This window comes from Etheostoma cragini, chromosome 10 (genome assembly GCF_013103735.1).
Source record: "Etheostoma cragini isolate CJK2018 chromosome 10, CSU_Ecrag_1.0, whole genome shotgun sequence".
Classification (NCBI taxonomy): domain Eukaryota; kingdom Metazoa; phylum Chordata; class Actinopteri; order Perciformes; family Percidae; genus Etheostoma; species Etheostoma cragini.
Window position 1 is genome coordinate 21241898 of NC_048416.1, and position 16961 is coordinate 21258858.

The window sequence follows — 16961 nt, forward strand, 5'->3', positions numbered from 1 at the left end:
ATTTCGATGAGCTTGTGCAAATTGTAGTCTCAGTTTCCTGTTCTTAGCTGAAAGGAGTGGCACCCAATGTGGTCTTCTTCTGCTCTAGCCCATCTGCCTCAAAGTTCGACGTACTGTGCGTTCAGAGATACTCTTCTGCCCACCTTGGTTGTAACGGGTGGTTATTTGAGTCCCTGTTGCCCTTCTATCAGCTCGAACCAGTCTGGCCGTTCTCCTCTGACCTCTGGCATCAACAAGGCATTTCCGCCCACAGAACTGCCGCTCACTGCATGTTTTTTCTTTTTCGGACCATTCTCTGTAAACCCTAGAGATGGTTGTGCGTGAAAATCCCAGTAGATTAGCAGTTTCTGAAATACTCAGACCAGCCCTTCTGGCACCAACAATCATGCCACGTTCAAAGTCACTCAAATCACCTTTCTTCCCCATACTGATGCTCGGTTTGAACTGCAGGAGATTCTCTTGACCATGTCTACATGCCTAAATGCACTGAGTTGCCGCCATGTGATTGGCTGCTTAGAAATTAACTGTTAACGAGCAGTTGGACAGGTGCACCTAATAAAGTGGCCGGTGAGTGTATATCGTATGCGTAACTAAAAGGAAAATCTTTGTAGTTGTCACATGTTAAATGTGCGTTGTGGGAATGAAATGGCTTCACTGGATAGCACTGTCATGTTTGTAATGTTGTGGGTATTTCTGTCATCCTTCCTCTAATCACAATTGCACAACTGTGTGTACTCTAAAGTTAATTTAATTCACATTATTATCTGCACACATTACAAATGGTACAGTATATACTGAAAATACAGCCACAACTGTTACCCATTACAAACATGCTGTCGTGGTACAGTGTTTGTCTGTTAATGAGCCCCTGCTGACAGTCTGTCAAGCCTTCTTACACACAAGGTAAAGATGTTGGAGATATGGCATCATCGCTACGCTGCAGTATGAGGCCACAATGTAAAAACAGTTCATAACTCTAAAAAAAAAAACAATACACAGAAACACTAAAGCAGTCATCTGTGCCCTTCGGGTGCATTTCTTAAAGACATGGTTGTAGATCTTTTTTATCATAATGTTCAATGTTCAAATCATTTCATTCAGATATTGAACGGATCCACAAACAGTTTATATAAACAATTTAAAAAGCTACTGACATTCACTCCATTGAGCAGTGAGTCATAAAAACAGTGCAAGAAAAGAACTATGTGTGCTATAAATCATCTGTATAGCATTTATACCAACTAATGAGTTACTTCTGTAGTTGTGTTGGTGGTACACTGAAGGTTTAGCTTTGCCTATAACACAGAAAGTGTCAAAATGTTTAAGCAAGGGCAAATAGAGTAGAGAGAGAGCAAAGCAGAATATCCACTGTTCTCCACAAAGAGGAAGAAACTGGTTACAAGGACATCCTCCATCATTTAAATGTTGCCCAGGCTGAAAACTCTGATGTTGACCAGAAAATAATTTTCCACAATGTTAACAGACATAGCCAGAGGACCAAACAGTACAATTTTCTATCACCCCAAGACAAGAAACGAGCCCCTAAGTGTGAAGATAGCAATACAAATGTGTGCATCCTCATATAACACATTTAATTGTATCTTAAGTTTATGGAAACATTTACACAAGGCCTACAGCTTTCAAGAGTTACACAAAGCAAAGTGAACATACTGTGGCACACTGCCGTTTCATTTCTGCTCAACAAACAGACAAAGATGTCTTTTGACCCCCAGGCTGTTCAACTCCTCCCAGCGATAGCGGGTGTAATTGATTGAATGCTCACTTGCATTCTATCATTTGGCTGCTGGACTCTCAGTCAGTTACTGGCTATGCTAGCCTTATGCGCAATTTGCATTTGTTTATGTAACAAATACATTTTCTATATCTTTGTAATTTATATTTCCATAGTAATCATAATTCTTGCACAGTTCTTACTTTTAATTATGTTTTAGTGACAGCTCTACGTAGTAGTTCTAGTGGCTAGACTATCCTTTAACTGCTGTGATTTTTGTCCTTATTCTTATGTTTTTATTCTTTATGCATTTTGTATGAGTGGAACTGTCTGTCCGTCTATCTACAGTACTTCACTGTGTCTACAAGCTAGTGAAGCCATTCTGAAGTCTTTGGTGAATACAAGGCTATCCCAGATGCCTCAGTTAGTGTCCTGATGTCTATACAGTACAACAGTACAGTAAAGAAATTAATTCAGCATGCAACAAAATATAGGCAATAAAAACACTAATGACCCTAGTGACCCTCTCCTCTTATCATAATTTGTAAACACAGTCTCCGGGCCCCAAAACTCTGTTAACTGACAAGCACTGACAGGTGCTGGTTATGGGAAACAACCTCACTTACTGAACTGTTTCACTGAATGCAGTCTTGGGAGAAGCCTTCGCTCTGTAATTTACGAGTGGGCTGGTAGCCAGTGTGTGTGTTATCTAACAGCCGGAGACACTTGCTGTCTTTGCATTCATAGCCAATGAGAAGGTCAGGGAAATCATTTTCTCCTTCTTGCTCGCAGACACAGTAAGCTCCGGAGCAGGATTTAATTCGGTGGTGCCAAAAACAAACAAAACGCACAGAATTTCACTCAAAAAGAGGAACAATAAACAGGATTTATTATTAGGTTCAGGGGACCAGACATGTCTTAGGTAGCCAAAGTATTACTTTGCGGATTAGTTTCCCTCTGAAAACATAAAAAATCAAGTGTGTGCCATTAGTTTATCATGTTAATTAACCAAAGTATGACAAAGAGGGAACTTATATTGAGAGTAAATGAATGATTATTAGACATGACATAAAAGAAGAACACTCCTGTGTTGAAGAGCAGAGGTGTACAGTCGATCAACCCATAGTATATAAAGGTTTAAAGTGCCCATATTATGAAAAAAAACACTTTTTCTGGGATTTGGGGTTATTTTGTGTCTCTTGTGCTTCCACGCACATACAAACTTGGAAAAAAAACCTATTCATGCTGTTTTGAGTGAGATAAAGGTTTTTGAATGACCTCTACTCTCAGTATCCGGGTGAGCTGTTAAAAATCGGCACGGCTTTTTACGTAACTAGTCGAGACAAGGTGGCTAACTGTAGCACATGCTAGCTCGTTCTCAATGGCAAAACACTGCTACAACACACACTAGTTCACCATAATCTCCAAAAGAAGTACTTCCATGTCCCTGTTTTGCATGTATTCCACAAGTGCCCCTTGTTTAGAAGAGGTCTCCCAGCTAATCCTGCCTTGGACGGACCTAAGTCGGAGAAAGAGTTATCCAGCTGATCGGATCTTACCTAGCTACTGCGCATGTGCAGCTCCCAACAAAGATAGTATAGAAGTGAGATGTCTCACTCTGTAGATAAAACAAGGGAGATTTCAGGGTGAAAAGAGGATCTGCAGCAATTTGCAGTTCAACAAGCAGTGGGGACTGACAAGCAATCCTTACAGACTGACCCAATAGGCCAGGCTGTCTGCCCTCCTAAACCCATGCTGACAAGATGGAGGAATTACATGCACACACACACGGTGGATGCAGGAAAAACCGGAGATGAGACATACAGGATGACCTAAATTGAGGACAGCTTTGCTCGTTATTCTAAGTGCAATGATAAGTTAAAGTCCAATAAGTACTTCATCAAACCGTATGAATGTGTGTCCCGGAATAGGAAATTAGTAATGTAATGTAAAGATCAACATGCCACTGACAGAGATGTTAAAATTTGTTTAATTCATTAAATTATAATTTTCTGTCTTAAATCCACCAGCCAGTTTCATATTATATCAACATTTGTTGCAACCTGACTCTTATTGGTAAGGTTCCTAGGAAAACTCAGCGCAGAGTGATTTTATTTTTTATTTTTAAAGAACTAGACTAAGAGATATTGTCTTTTTCATTCAAATTCTACTTCTTCCTTCCTATGACGTATTCTGGCGCTTACATTACACACAAAGTAGTCTCGCTTTAACAGACCTTCCTCCACAGCACTGCAAAGGATGGGAAAAAATCTTGCTGTGTTTTATTGGCATTTCTTTAAACCAATCACAATCGTTATGAGCGGCCCAAAGCACCGGGCAGAGCCACGGAGATATACAAAAGCAATCTCAGTCCAAGTGTTGCAGCTTTAGCAGTCATGTTAGCGGTTTTGTTGGTACAGCTGGAAATATCACTGTTTACTAGGGGTGCAAAGACTGACAGATACAAATCAGTATCCAGTTTTATTATTACATATACAACTACATCGATACACGGACCACTGCATCGATCTAAATGGACCAAGATTTGAGCGATGGCCCGGTTCTAACGTTACAAATTGATTGACTGAAGCTTTGCTGTCAATTCAGCAAAGCTGCTGCGGTGTTTGCAAAGCCGTTGAAAGAGACGGATGTCTGTTTGTGTGTTAGGGAGACAAAAGCCTTGCCATGTGTGTAATGAAGAACTTGGTCTTTCATGTTTGGGGTGGCAGGGATCAGCCAATCAGTGGCTTTGTTTGGGTTCACAGAAGAAAAATGCATTTTTGGAGTTAACAGGGCAAGTAGATATTGTAAATTGTACTAGGTGTTGTCTGTGAGGCATCCATCCACGTGTGTGTTTATAAACATGTAAGTCGACTGGGATAAATATATATAAATATGTATTTGGGTGTTAGGTTTATATTGATATTTACATGTTCTAAGATGTTCAGTTACAGTAGCATAAAAGTCTGACAGCTGCATAGCAGACCTATGTTTGATTTACAGATTCAAGGAGCAAGGAGGGTGTTTTATTTATTTGGGAGCTGGTGTGTTTAGTTGGTTAGGTGTTTTAAGTGCTAATTAAGTTACAGTTATTCTATTAGCATGGCCTAACTTTGCTATTCTATGGTCCCCCACACTAAATCGATCCTTACTAAAATGTATCTTCTCTGAACCGTATCGCAGCCAGGGTTTCTAGATATGTATCAAATCATCTTATAAGTGAGAGATGCACACACCTATGTGGTAAAATAAGTCCCAGACCATCTTGACAAGTGGTTGGACTGATCTGATCACAATGCATGTTGGTGGTTGTTTACACTTCTATTTAGCGCTGTCCACTTGTGATCTGATCACTCAAGACACATTTTAAAACCAATGTCTTTATGACTCAAGCTCATAATGAGAGTAGCTCCATTGTCCTGCTATCCGTTTCTTTACATACTATGCACGCTGACACTGACAAGATTTCTCATTTCTGTCTGGTCCAATTGACTGATGGATTTCCAAACTCTGCATCAGCCAAGGCTATTAAGTGGTCTGCTGGAGCAAAATGACTCTACTGTTACCTGATTGCAACACCAGGCTCAGCAATTCCTGCCTGCTATTGTCTAGGGCCACTGTGACTAAGTTACAAGCAAAAACACTTTTACCGACACGCACAATAAATAACAAAAAAACAAAATCATCTGAATTACTCAATTTTCTCTAAATGGTCGCGTGAGATGACCCATGCCAAATGAGTTTCCTTCAAGGAATCTGAGTAAATGGCTTTTTTTTGTCATGCTTGGGCATTGGCAAAGTAATAGACCAATATTGTGTTCGAAGCCACCGTGTAATACAATAAATACATATAATGGATTACCCAATCACTATCCCAGACTTACGATTTAATACAAGGCTTGTGGTATTCAGGAAAGTTTAACCCTGTCCAGAAAACAGTCTGCTTCGATAAATTCCTGTTGTTCAAGCCCAAATACATTAACTGAACAATCACTTTCTGTCTACAGTATAAACCGTAAAAAAAGAACAAGCTCTGTGGGGAATTTCTTTTTTTTTTGTAGAATGAGGAAAAGACTAAAATGATGCAGACCCTACCCTACCCTGCATTATTCCTGGTCAAATCACAGTAAGCCACTCTTCATGTTGACAGACTGGATGGCCTAGGCATCTCGTGGCACTTTGTTTGCCATGGTTAGCCAAACGAAAATATTATTTCTAAGTCCAGATGTCTGAATGTGGCTTCAACCCACAAGGATTTGTAAAGGGGCATTGCATATGCATGCAGCCTAAGGACATTGCAAAAGGAAGGCACTGGCTGATGTAAGCTCCCTGTAAATGAGGAAAAAATAACAAAAAAACTGTTGATATAAATGCTGGTATGAAAGCATCCAAACTACTGAGAGAAGTGAATTAATTATTTGTGTACATAATGGGCAAAACTGTTTGTAGGTGTCAGCATGCGCTAAATGCTTGAATATTCTGTAGTCTATACACCATCTTTAGTCATCCCACACACACACAAAACCCACTTGGGCATTTTCCTATTTTTTTATCAAGTGTGTAGTGGTGTATATCATGAAGATTTTGAGCACAGTACAATTCACCAGGATAGAAAGCAAAGATCACGATGAGGAGAAAGTCAAGATGGCTTTGCTAAATTTGCTGTACTAAAAAGCAAAACACTACAGTATTTCTTTAAATTGCTTGTTGTTGTCTTCACTCTCAACAATCTCTATCCCCAACAGAAAATTGCAGGGGATGAAAAACAAGCAGTCAAGCAAAGTTCTTACAGTCCCCCACATGGTATTTCCATAGCCACTCTAACCATTAAAACAGAACTATAAATTCAGCTTCAGAAACCAGTTTCATAACATGTTGATTGTTGGAAAACAGAACAAATTAAAGAAATATGAAAAGCTAAACTATAAACTACCCTCTTATTATGACGCATGATCTGTAACCATGTTATGTGTGTAATGTGCGCAATGAGAGTCAGATTAAAACACCAGTGTGAATAGGACATTCGCATAATTGCCAAAAATGGCAAATGCTAAATAATAAAGTGAACCAGGCAGTTAATATGTGGTGATTATGTGCCTAGCCTTGTTAACCTTGGAGCCTGACGGAGCAATTTAAGATCAGTGATTTCCTACACATGCTTAATCATAAGATTATAATATGTTCTGTCTACATGTGTATGTACTGTATGTTTAGCCTACTAGTCATTGCCTACTATTTTTCATTCATTTCCCTCAAGCTGGATTTCTTTGAGAAACTTTAGTTTTGTATAATGAATGCCTTAATCTTTAACACCTATTACTTATACTGGCAACTCAGAGGCTAAAACTAAAGTATTTAACTGGAGAAAACCCTGTCAAGGGTTATTATTCACATATTGTGTCCTCTACCCCCTCCTTTGTAGTAAGTGGGGTCTTGCTGCAGTGATTCTTTGCCTGGGAGCCTTATCTGGCTGTGAAGTGCAAAACTCTGTCCTGCTGTCTATTGGCATATTGATGAAGTGAAGGCATCACATCCCAGATAAACCTCCCTCTGTTCTCCCAGCAGCCTAGCAGGCTTCATGTTTGCTGCAGATGTTGAGAAAAGGTTCTCCATAGCATTAGGCTTTAATGATGCTGGTGACATGTTGGCACCTCGGATTGGAAATGACTGAAGTTGGGGGAAAGTGATGAAGGGGGAAATGGTCGCGACCACATAGGAACAAGGCAAAACAAGGGAGAGAGTTGGACTGGTATGGCACCTTAAAAGCTTTGATGGGAAAATAACTGACGGAAATGATAGTATCCTTCTTTTACAGCATTAACAGCATAAGCAGCAGCTCTGTACATGTGTCAAAGCAATTTAGCATGTTCAAACGAGAGCCTGAATAAAAGACATAGCTAAGTTAGAAGCAAATGTTGACCAAAGTTCCACAAAAACGCACAACCACAATTTGTTCTTCCCACGATCAAATTTGCAATTTTTTTTTTTTGCAAAGCCAATCTACCGCTCCGTAAACCACTCTCTGATCATGTGCCAGTCAGAGTTGTTCCCTGCATGGTGCAGCTTAGTTTCTAGATGTCGACAGTCACAGAGGATAGAGTAACGTGAGGAAAATTCCACAACAGATAGCAGTCGGTCATACGTAGGTCACAAGGTTTACCAGTTTACCAGTAAACGTAACATTTTGTCCCGTATGTGTTGTTCTTCAGACAACAGCAGTGACCAATGCAAGTTAGTATCAGTTAGCTCACAGGGCTCTAGAGTGCAACTAACATTTTTCCTCTGGATTGCACCGGTGCTAAGGTCCTTGCATCCGCTGCCTCTCCACAAACGAAGCAATGCTGTTTATATAGATATGGTTTCATTTTGCATTACATTACCCTTTTCTTCTTCTGTGTTTGGATCTCTCCTCTTACGCTCTGCGCAGCCCCGCCCCCATTAACTGACACACAACTCCCTGGCAACATGGAGAGACACAGCGGCCGCCAGTCCACACTTCTGACATTTGTCTCCAGTTTTAATTGTTATTAACACAGCTGTATATTGTTAAGCATGAGAGGCAAACCTGTATTTGTACCAGTGTTTCCGCGGGTAACTCTGCTATTGCGGCCGTTACGGCAAATAACAAAGAAGAAGTTATTGAATGCAACTAACTTTAGTTTGTAGAGTAACAGCGTGTGAGACTGAGCCTGCTGGAGCTGGGCCAGAGATGTGACCTATGGCCAGAATATCACAGGTTATAAAAATGCAGCGCATTGACGATACAAAAATTTCATACACACAATGTGTGTAACTCTGCCGCCCCACCATTCGACCCGAGCTGGACCCATTCATATTGAGTCAGCCGTTACTCTGCAAGCACGTACGTCCATCGCACTCCCTCTCTCTCCCTAGCTCTTTTAATCAGTTATTGTTGAAAACAAGTGAAGGAGCTTTTTAAAATATATCCTAGTCTATTTATTTCAAATAGCAAATTTTCATTTACATGCGTTGCTGCTGTATGTATAAACAACATACACCTTAAGACAAAAGAATGTAGCATAATATGGATGTGAATGCATTATGAATAGCCTATGTGACTATAACATTTGTTTTGGTTAAAATCAACAGATAACCATGATAATTAATCGGGATCTCATTACTGATCAAAATAATAGTGATTGTCATTTTGACCGTAATAGTAAAGCCCTATTGCATGTAATGACTACTGTACAATGTATCAAAAAAAAAAATCCTAAAATGAAAATCTGTGGCAGTCAGGTTGTAGTAACCCACACAGTAATGATGCTTGTAGTGGCTGCTGCTCCACAACTGTCACCAAGGGGAAAACCTTGTTACGCTGAATATTCAGCAACCATACTGTCTCCAGATGGCAAGAGATTGGCTACAAGGAGGCATAATTGTATGCACTAACATTGTCTCTCCTTACAACATATTAATAATTTACAAATAATATAACATCATTTTTTGATTAATCAAACGATTATTTTTGATTAATCTAACGACACATTTTTCGATTACCGATTATTTTCCCATTGCTTAATTAATAATATACACAAAACTAATTTCAATAAAAGGTTCAAATCTCTATTTATTAAAATTGTTTAACAATGTTCAAGTAAATTTATTTAAAAAAATAAAATAAAACCTGAGCAACCGCAAAAAGAGTAGCCTGTATTTTTTTTTTAACAGTAGTAGGTACAATAATGAATAAGCTCTTGTTTAACATCCAAGAACTTCTCCCTATATTCTAAAAAAAAAAGTGCAATTTTAGCAACATATGAAATCAGATGTATCAAAGAAATCTAACAATAAAAAAAATGTATTTAAATTAATTCATTTAATTAAAAAAAAAAACATTTTAAGTCACTTTCATCAAATTATTTGTGCTGACAGATTTTGACTATATCAATCGTCCCGGCCCTATTCACAACAGCACAATAAACAAATAGCGGTAGAAAACTGTTACATTCTACTTTTCATCTTATTTGACATGAATAACAAGCATCACACTTGTGATGAAGTGAATGAAAACAAAACTAATGTCATCTTAAGAAACAAGCGCGAACCAAATGGGCTGCAACTCAATTATCTCAAAAAAATCAATTAAACGTCAACTTTACAAATGTCTTGTTTTGTCTGGCAGTCCAAAGCCAAAAATGTAACGACTGCTAAGACAAGAAAAATCCGCGCTTTTTAATTTACAACTGAGAAGCTGAAACTAAACTGAAATTAAATATTTGCCCTGAGAATTCCTTAATTTCCTATCAGTTAACTAATGGATTAATTGATGCAGCTCTAGTTTTTACTTAACACTGTTTCAAATGTCCTAGGTGAAAAAAATATGTATGTTCATCTTGCAAGCCACATCAAGCCACAAATTGTATAACATTTGATATTATGCCTTCGTTTATTGAAAGATCAGGTGTCTCTGTATAAATTATTTAAAAAAAGTATCTGGCCACCTTTTTGTCAATACTAAAACTAGCCCTACTGTGGGTACTAGGGCCATTGTTAATCTGGGGACAAACCCCGCCACCTTGCCAGGTAGGGAGCAGGACACTGAACTGACAGATAACACCACCTGGCCCTGCCAGACTGTCATCTTATTTATACTCGGACAATAATGTACACCAGGAGCAGAGAAACAGAGACCCAGGGTGAGGCAGCTCTGTGAAACGCTCCCATGGTGAAGAAAAAAATGGCCACTGCCTTCTTTTTCCCTGTAAGGATTTCCTAGAGAAGTGAACTAATGACAGTGTCCTCTGCCACTGTATGCTCCTTAAGCCAGGAGAGAAACGCCTCGATGTGTCAGGGTAACACAAGTACAGTATATGACGGTTTAAACATGACCTGGATTGTATGTGTGTTTTTAAAGTGAATCTACTGTATATCAATGATGAGACTTTTTTTAGGTTCTGAGGATTTGCGAAAGGATTTGAAAGCATTAAATATGACACCTGAGACATATGTTATGATGATAAACAAATATTCATCCCAGCTGACAATTACACTGTGACCTACGTATTTACATTTAACGCTGCACAGGACTGCAAAAAACAGTCCCTCCAGGATTTCGCAATGTTGCGATCGCGCCAATTCATGCAAATGTAACCAATCACCATGACTTTAATGCAACCCGCAAGTTTATCCGATCACCACAACTTTTTTTCAAATTTGACCAATGACCGGAGATTTCCACGACTTCAACCAATCCCAGCAGTCCAACGTGCCAGACTTTGTATCAGTATGTGACTCTGAGAGCGTACGTTGTAATAATTTTTCCCTCTGAAGTTGCTGAAGTGGTTGCTGTTTCAAGCCTGTCGGCTCTCTGCAGCAAGCGGGGCTGCAGTTTCCCCTGCGACTGCGCGCGCGCACGCGCGCGCACGCACGCACGCACGCACGCACGCACGCACGCACGCACGCACGCACGCACGCACACACACACACACACACACACACACACACACACACACACACACACACACACACACACACACACACACACACACACACACACACACACACACACACACACACACACACACACACACACACACACACACACACACACACACACACACACACACACACACACACACACACGGTGGATGCAGGAAAAACCAGAGATGAGATGTACAGGATATAGCTGAATAAAGCCTTTTATTACACACATGTCCGAGTTGGTGGTGTAAGACATCCCAAAAACATAGAAAGCAACTTCACAAGATCAATTAAAATCTACAAAGGACAAGCAGCAGCATGGACTTAAATATGCTTTGTGTCATATCTGCTCTGCAAACTCTAAATTTCTAAAAGTAGTAATCTTACAATTGTGTAGTAAACCAGACTGCAATTAAACCAGGCAAAGAGTTGTTTAAACTCAAAAAACCCAAAGACCTCTATTTGTTTTGCTCCTGCCGTGGCTGACGTTTTCTCATTAGCGACACAGGCTCGTAATTTGGTGGCACCAATATTTCATTTCAGAGACTGTTTCACACAGTAATGAACATGTCACCAAATGAAATTAACATGTCACTGTGTTTAACAGATCCAATAAAAGTACAGAAATTACATATCAGACATATTATCACAGTTCATACAACCATATTGACAGTTTATGTTGCCGTTACTCAACTTGGAGTCCTTCATTCTCACCAAAATTATAAAGATTAGACAGCTGTTAGTAGCTGAGTTGATAGCTCCAACTCAACTAAGTAAAAGCACCTTAAACAAATGAAAGAAAAGGCAGTCATCGCAGTAAAAGGCTTCCCCGTTCAATGTGATTGAATGATGACAAACTGCTGGGATTTAGGAATGATGGGAAGGCATTGCTGGGGAAATTAACTATTTGTTTTACACTAGTACAGTGGCAATGGAAAAATCCAATTGTCCAATCACAACCAAGTATGTGAATTACGTGCTTAACTAAACACCTCCACACGCTTCAGGCTTGTGAGAGTGAAGAGAGAGCATGCTTCTTTGAGCTCATATGTACGAACAGAGAGAAGATTGATTCCACATTAAGCAAACAAGGTAAGTTCTTACTGAGCTTTAGAGGTGGTATATGTTGGCAGATTTTTTACTTTTGGAGACAAGGTGCTATCCTGGCCGTTTTTAGTTTTTAGATGTCACATAACATCAGAGTAAACACAGAGGAAAAGGTAAGGGTGGCTATCAGCTATGGCTACGATCCTGAATAAGTGGACAATCAAGACCAACTCTAAGTGAGGTGAGATAAGTGAGTTAGATAATGTGCTGGGCGTCCTTCTAGCCAGTGTGCAGGCATCGGACAACGAAGTGGGTGTCCTCTGTTTCCAGCAGAATGTTGGGATCTGGGCTGTTCTTTTTTGAGACTTGGCTGGATCCTGAATGTCATGGCACCCTTCAACCAGGTGACTCTTGTCTCTGTGTGCCACTCTGACAGCCACATTCTGCTTAATAATGAATCATGCGCAAGTTGAAGGAGCTGATCATCCGTTCCTTCAACCGGGACAACATTTCACTGGAAATGTACCTCATATGATTTTATATGACAAATAAAATGCATTGCTTAATTAATTCAGTGATTACATTTTTTTTTATATGCATATTTTCTCCCAAAGTTTCCTTTAAATGTTCTTTCCAAACTGGAGGAATTATTAACAAGCATATATCCACTTGTCAGGACTTTCTTTGACTGAAGGGGGGCCTGCTCTTACATTCCTACCATATTAAAAGGGAAGCAGATCCAAAAACTCTCCTCTCATAGACCGAATCTAATCTTAGAGCACACTTTGGAAAAGTGATGCTGATTTGTTAAAAATACTGAGTAAAGAAACTAAAATACTGTGTGTGACTCTTCATATCTGTTGGAAGAAAGAGCTGGAGTGTGTGTGTGTGTGTGTGTGTGTGTGTGTGTGTGTGTGTGTGTGTGTGTGTGTGTGTGTGTGTGTGTGTGTGTGTGTGTGTGTGTGTGCGTGCTTCAACAGCCATTTCAGCCTACTAGATATTCAAGCTCCAGAATTCTTTTTCCAAAATACAAAAGGCTGAGTCAGAGTTGAGTTGAGATATTGTAATTAGCTACCACCATCACAAAATTGCTGCTGTGGAAAATGCTAGAAAAAAAAAACAGTAAAAGATTTTCGTGATGTGCTCTTTGAACCAACTTGTGAGTGTACTACTCTTAGACTGTATGGCTTTTCCCACTTGCTTCTCATATTCTGCACTTCCAACACATTCAAACAAAATAGAGATTATCACTGGGAAGGCAGCAGGCTTTAATGATGATACAAATAGCTTAAATATAAGAAATTAAGCTTAATGGCCAATATTTATTAAGTTTATTATGAATTGAGACTACACATCATGAGTTCAATTAACTTGGCTTGTATGTTGTTTTAGAGTGACTGTCATGAAAGTTAGGCTGTATTCGCTAATGTGAAAGGGTGTTGAGTATTCTAGCAATCACATCTGTTCCTTCCAAGATATGAATGAGATAGTGGAAAACAGCTAAAGTTAATTTACTGACTCTGTGTGTGTGTGCATGTGTGTGTGTGTGTGTGTGTGTGTGTGTGTGTGTGTGTGTGTCTCACAAGAGAGTCAGTGAGAAAGACAAAAACCTGGAGCAAAGGTGAGTGCTAATATTAGTTTGCTGCGGTGAATGGCGTGTCGGTTTGGGCAAGAGGTTAACAAATATAAACAATCCTAAAAGAACTCAGTGGCAGTTACAGCAGCTGCAATTCTATCAAATTCACTCTGTTATGTGTAATGTTACAGCCAATTAGTCAAGAAAAACTACTTGAGTATGGGTTTGCATGTAATAAGCTAAGGTCCCAACAAGTTGGCGTGTTCCTTTAAACGCTACATTCTCCCTTTTTCACTCTTTTCCACCTCAACCATGATGTGTGCGTCCTGTTAGTTGATATACTTTAATTTGGTTTTGATTGCTCCTTCATGTACACAATTTATGTTCCTGTTCTGATTTATTGTTAAGTCTAATGAGTTTTTTGTTATCTCGTGGCAGAGTTTAAACCGAACGTACGCAAGGAATTTGAAATGAATTGTATCTGCCTTCTGTCAATTAATGCTGAGCTTTAACTGCCCACCTGCTTTCACACTATTTTCAAATTCCTGATGAGAGCCTTGGGCAGTCAATGAGGCTCTAAATTTAAAACAAAAAATTGAGCTGTTATTGTTTGGTTATTTGGATTTATTGAAAAAGCTCAGAGTAGTGGACCTCAACTATTACTCCCCCTACACATCTTAATGCATGCTTTCACCCTCTCACAGTAGGGTATTGAAGTGTAAACCTTGCAAAACTGACAGGAGATAGAAAATAGCAGTAGCAAAATGCAGATAGCGCTTAACAGGAAATGGCTCCATCAGAATGTTAAATGACAAATTGACAGCGATTTGTCCTGGTCTGTAAAATGTCCGCACTATTAACAGAATAACAGGTCATATCCTCTCCATTTCACACAGACAGTAGTATCTGGGCTGCTCTCAAATGTCAAATAGCTTTTCTCAGTAATAACCAGTAAGAGGTTGACAAACAGTATTCTGGTTTGTGTGTGTGTGTGTGTGTGTGTGTGTGTAAGTTGCTGTGCCACGCCAAGCAAGCTGCTCTCAGCAAAAACAGGGTGGCTACAGGTATAAATAAGTTAAATTTTATCCAATGGAAATACGAAGGGAAAATATAACAGAAGTATATTCTGTGATGAGCTCTTTTTTTCTCTCTTTTTTCAATCTAAACTTAGCAACGTATCTGGTCTTGTCTTTTCCACAGGTAAATGACTGTACAAGCCTCGACTCTGGAAACTAGCCGTGGAAATGGTGGAGCAGAAACTAGCAATGGCGGGTTGCTGGCGTGCCTTTACGCAGTCTCTGTGCTTTTTGCTCTGTACGTACGATTCTCCCGCTCTGATCCCCATTGTCCCAAGTTCGAAAATCTTCCGGCACATAACGCAGTTTGCTTCATAAACATTTCCAGGAACCGACCTCTACCAAGAATACTCGTTGTTTTCAGGCCATTTGTAATTGAACTTGCATTTCCCCATGTTTCTAGGTGGCTATGAACCATTGCTGCATTACCTGTATGCGGCGAAATTACGAGTCCCACAAAATTACAAATCTGACATGACACAAACATATTTAAGACTTTTTAAGGACCCACAGCCAGCCTGAACAATCTAAGACAACAGCACATCAGTATTGTGAATATGATTTAAATGAAAGAGAACAGGAAAAGCTCTTATCACATCTTACAGGCGGCTCTAGTGGGTGTTTTTAGACACAGGATGACCAGAAACTGAACAATATCTTGGAGTGACAAAGGATTCTTGCTGTGACACAAAACTCTCAACTAACAGCATGAAGAGTTGAAAAGAAGAAAGAGAAGTCCTTGCTCTAATCCAGTCTTTCACCTTTTTTAAAGCTGCAGTGGCAGAGATTCTTCTGTGACCAGTTAAAAATGGGAGCGTTGACCTATTTGCTTCCACATTGGCTATTAAACTAGGACATAATACTGTCTACTGAGTATCACATGGACATTTGGCATGTGTAAAATTAGAATGAGGACTTAATCAGCAACCAGCTAACATGTAAGTTTAGGATTGAAATTGCTTTACATATGGCAACATAAAAACTATGAAGATGTAGTAAAGACAGACTGAACTATACTAGAAATAATTGCACTGTATAGTTGGGAGAAAACTGTATTTCGAAAACTAGGACTACACAATAACACAGTACGGCCTGTTCAATAAAAATTTAACTGAAATGGTCATTTTTCCTCCCAAATTAGGTTATAATTTTAAGAGATATGATGGTAATATGCCTTTAATTCCTGAATTAAAACAGAGGCTTGATAATTATGCCATGGACAGAAAAAAGTACACTGCGGTATATTCAAATGAACATGGCTTTAATTTGTGACACATTATTTAGTTGGGGAAAACTATTTGGCATGCAGCCAACTTCTCCAGGCGTTAGTAGTTCTTAGGCACCAGGCAATTAGAGGAGATACCACTTCTCTTATCTGCTGCTGAATCTGAAGGCAGATTCCAAGTACAAGTGCAACAAACTGTCATAGCAGATTGACACTTAAGATGAACGAAAAGGACTGAAATAATTTGAATTTATCGTTTAACCTGAGTTTCTTTTGTCCGGTAATTACCGTGGACTGGAACAAAATGACCGGTGGGAATAAAATTGGCTACAGTGATTTTAATATCTTTTGTTCTATTAAAAAAATGAACAATCATATTTTTCATTTACTTTAGACTAAAGTGTATGCAATAAAGGAAAAACTACATTGCGTTCTCGCTCTGATTGACTGCAGAAGACTAGCGTTGATTTACAATATTTGTTTAAAAGTCGGCACTTGATAATGGTATGAACCAGATTGTTTGTACTGTACTTTCTATTGTTTCCTTTTCTTAGACTAGCAAATGGAAAATAGTCCTATTTTAATTTAGATTGGCACAATTATGTGCATTGTTTTAATTATTTTTCCCTCTTTACCAGTAGCTGATGATATTATTCTTACGAATAGCCTGCTTATCATTTGTTTTAAGAGCAATAAACAGAAAATATTTGACCAGAAGTTTTCCCATTTGACTGGTAAAATGAAACCTGTAGGAAACATGATTGGCACCAAATCTTTTCAAGCAGGAGCTCTGCATTTCACCCACGCAGGATTACGTTGTTTCCTGCAGAAATTCTCAGGTTAATTAAAACTGTACTTCTG

The 16961-nt window shown here is 39.2% G+C and overlaps 1 protein-coding gene across 3 annotated transcripts in view; it reads right to left on the bottom strand.

Annotated features, from left to right (window-relative positions):
* enox2 (ecto-NOX disulfide-thiol exchanger 2) overlaps nt 1–16961 on the bottom strand; it is a 157247-nt gene that overhangs the window by 127067 nt on the left and 13219 nt on the right. The gene's annotated exons all lie outside the window — the stretch shown is intronic.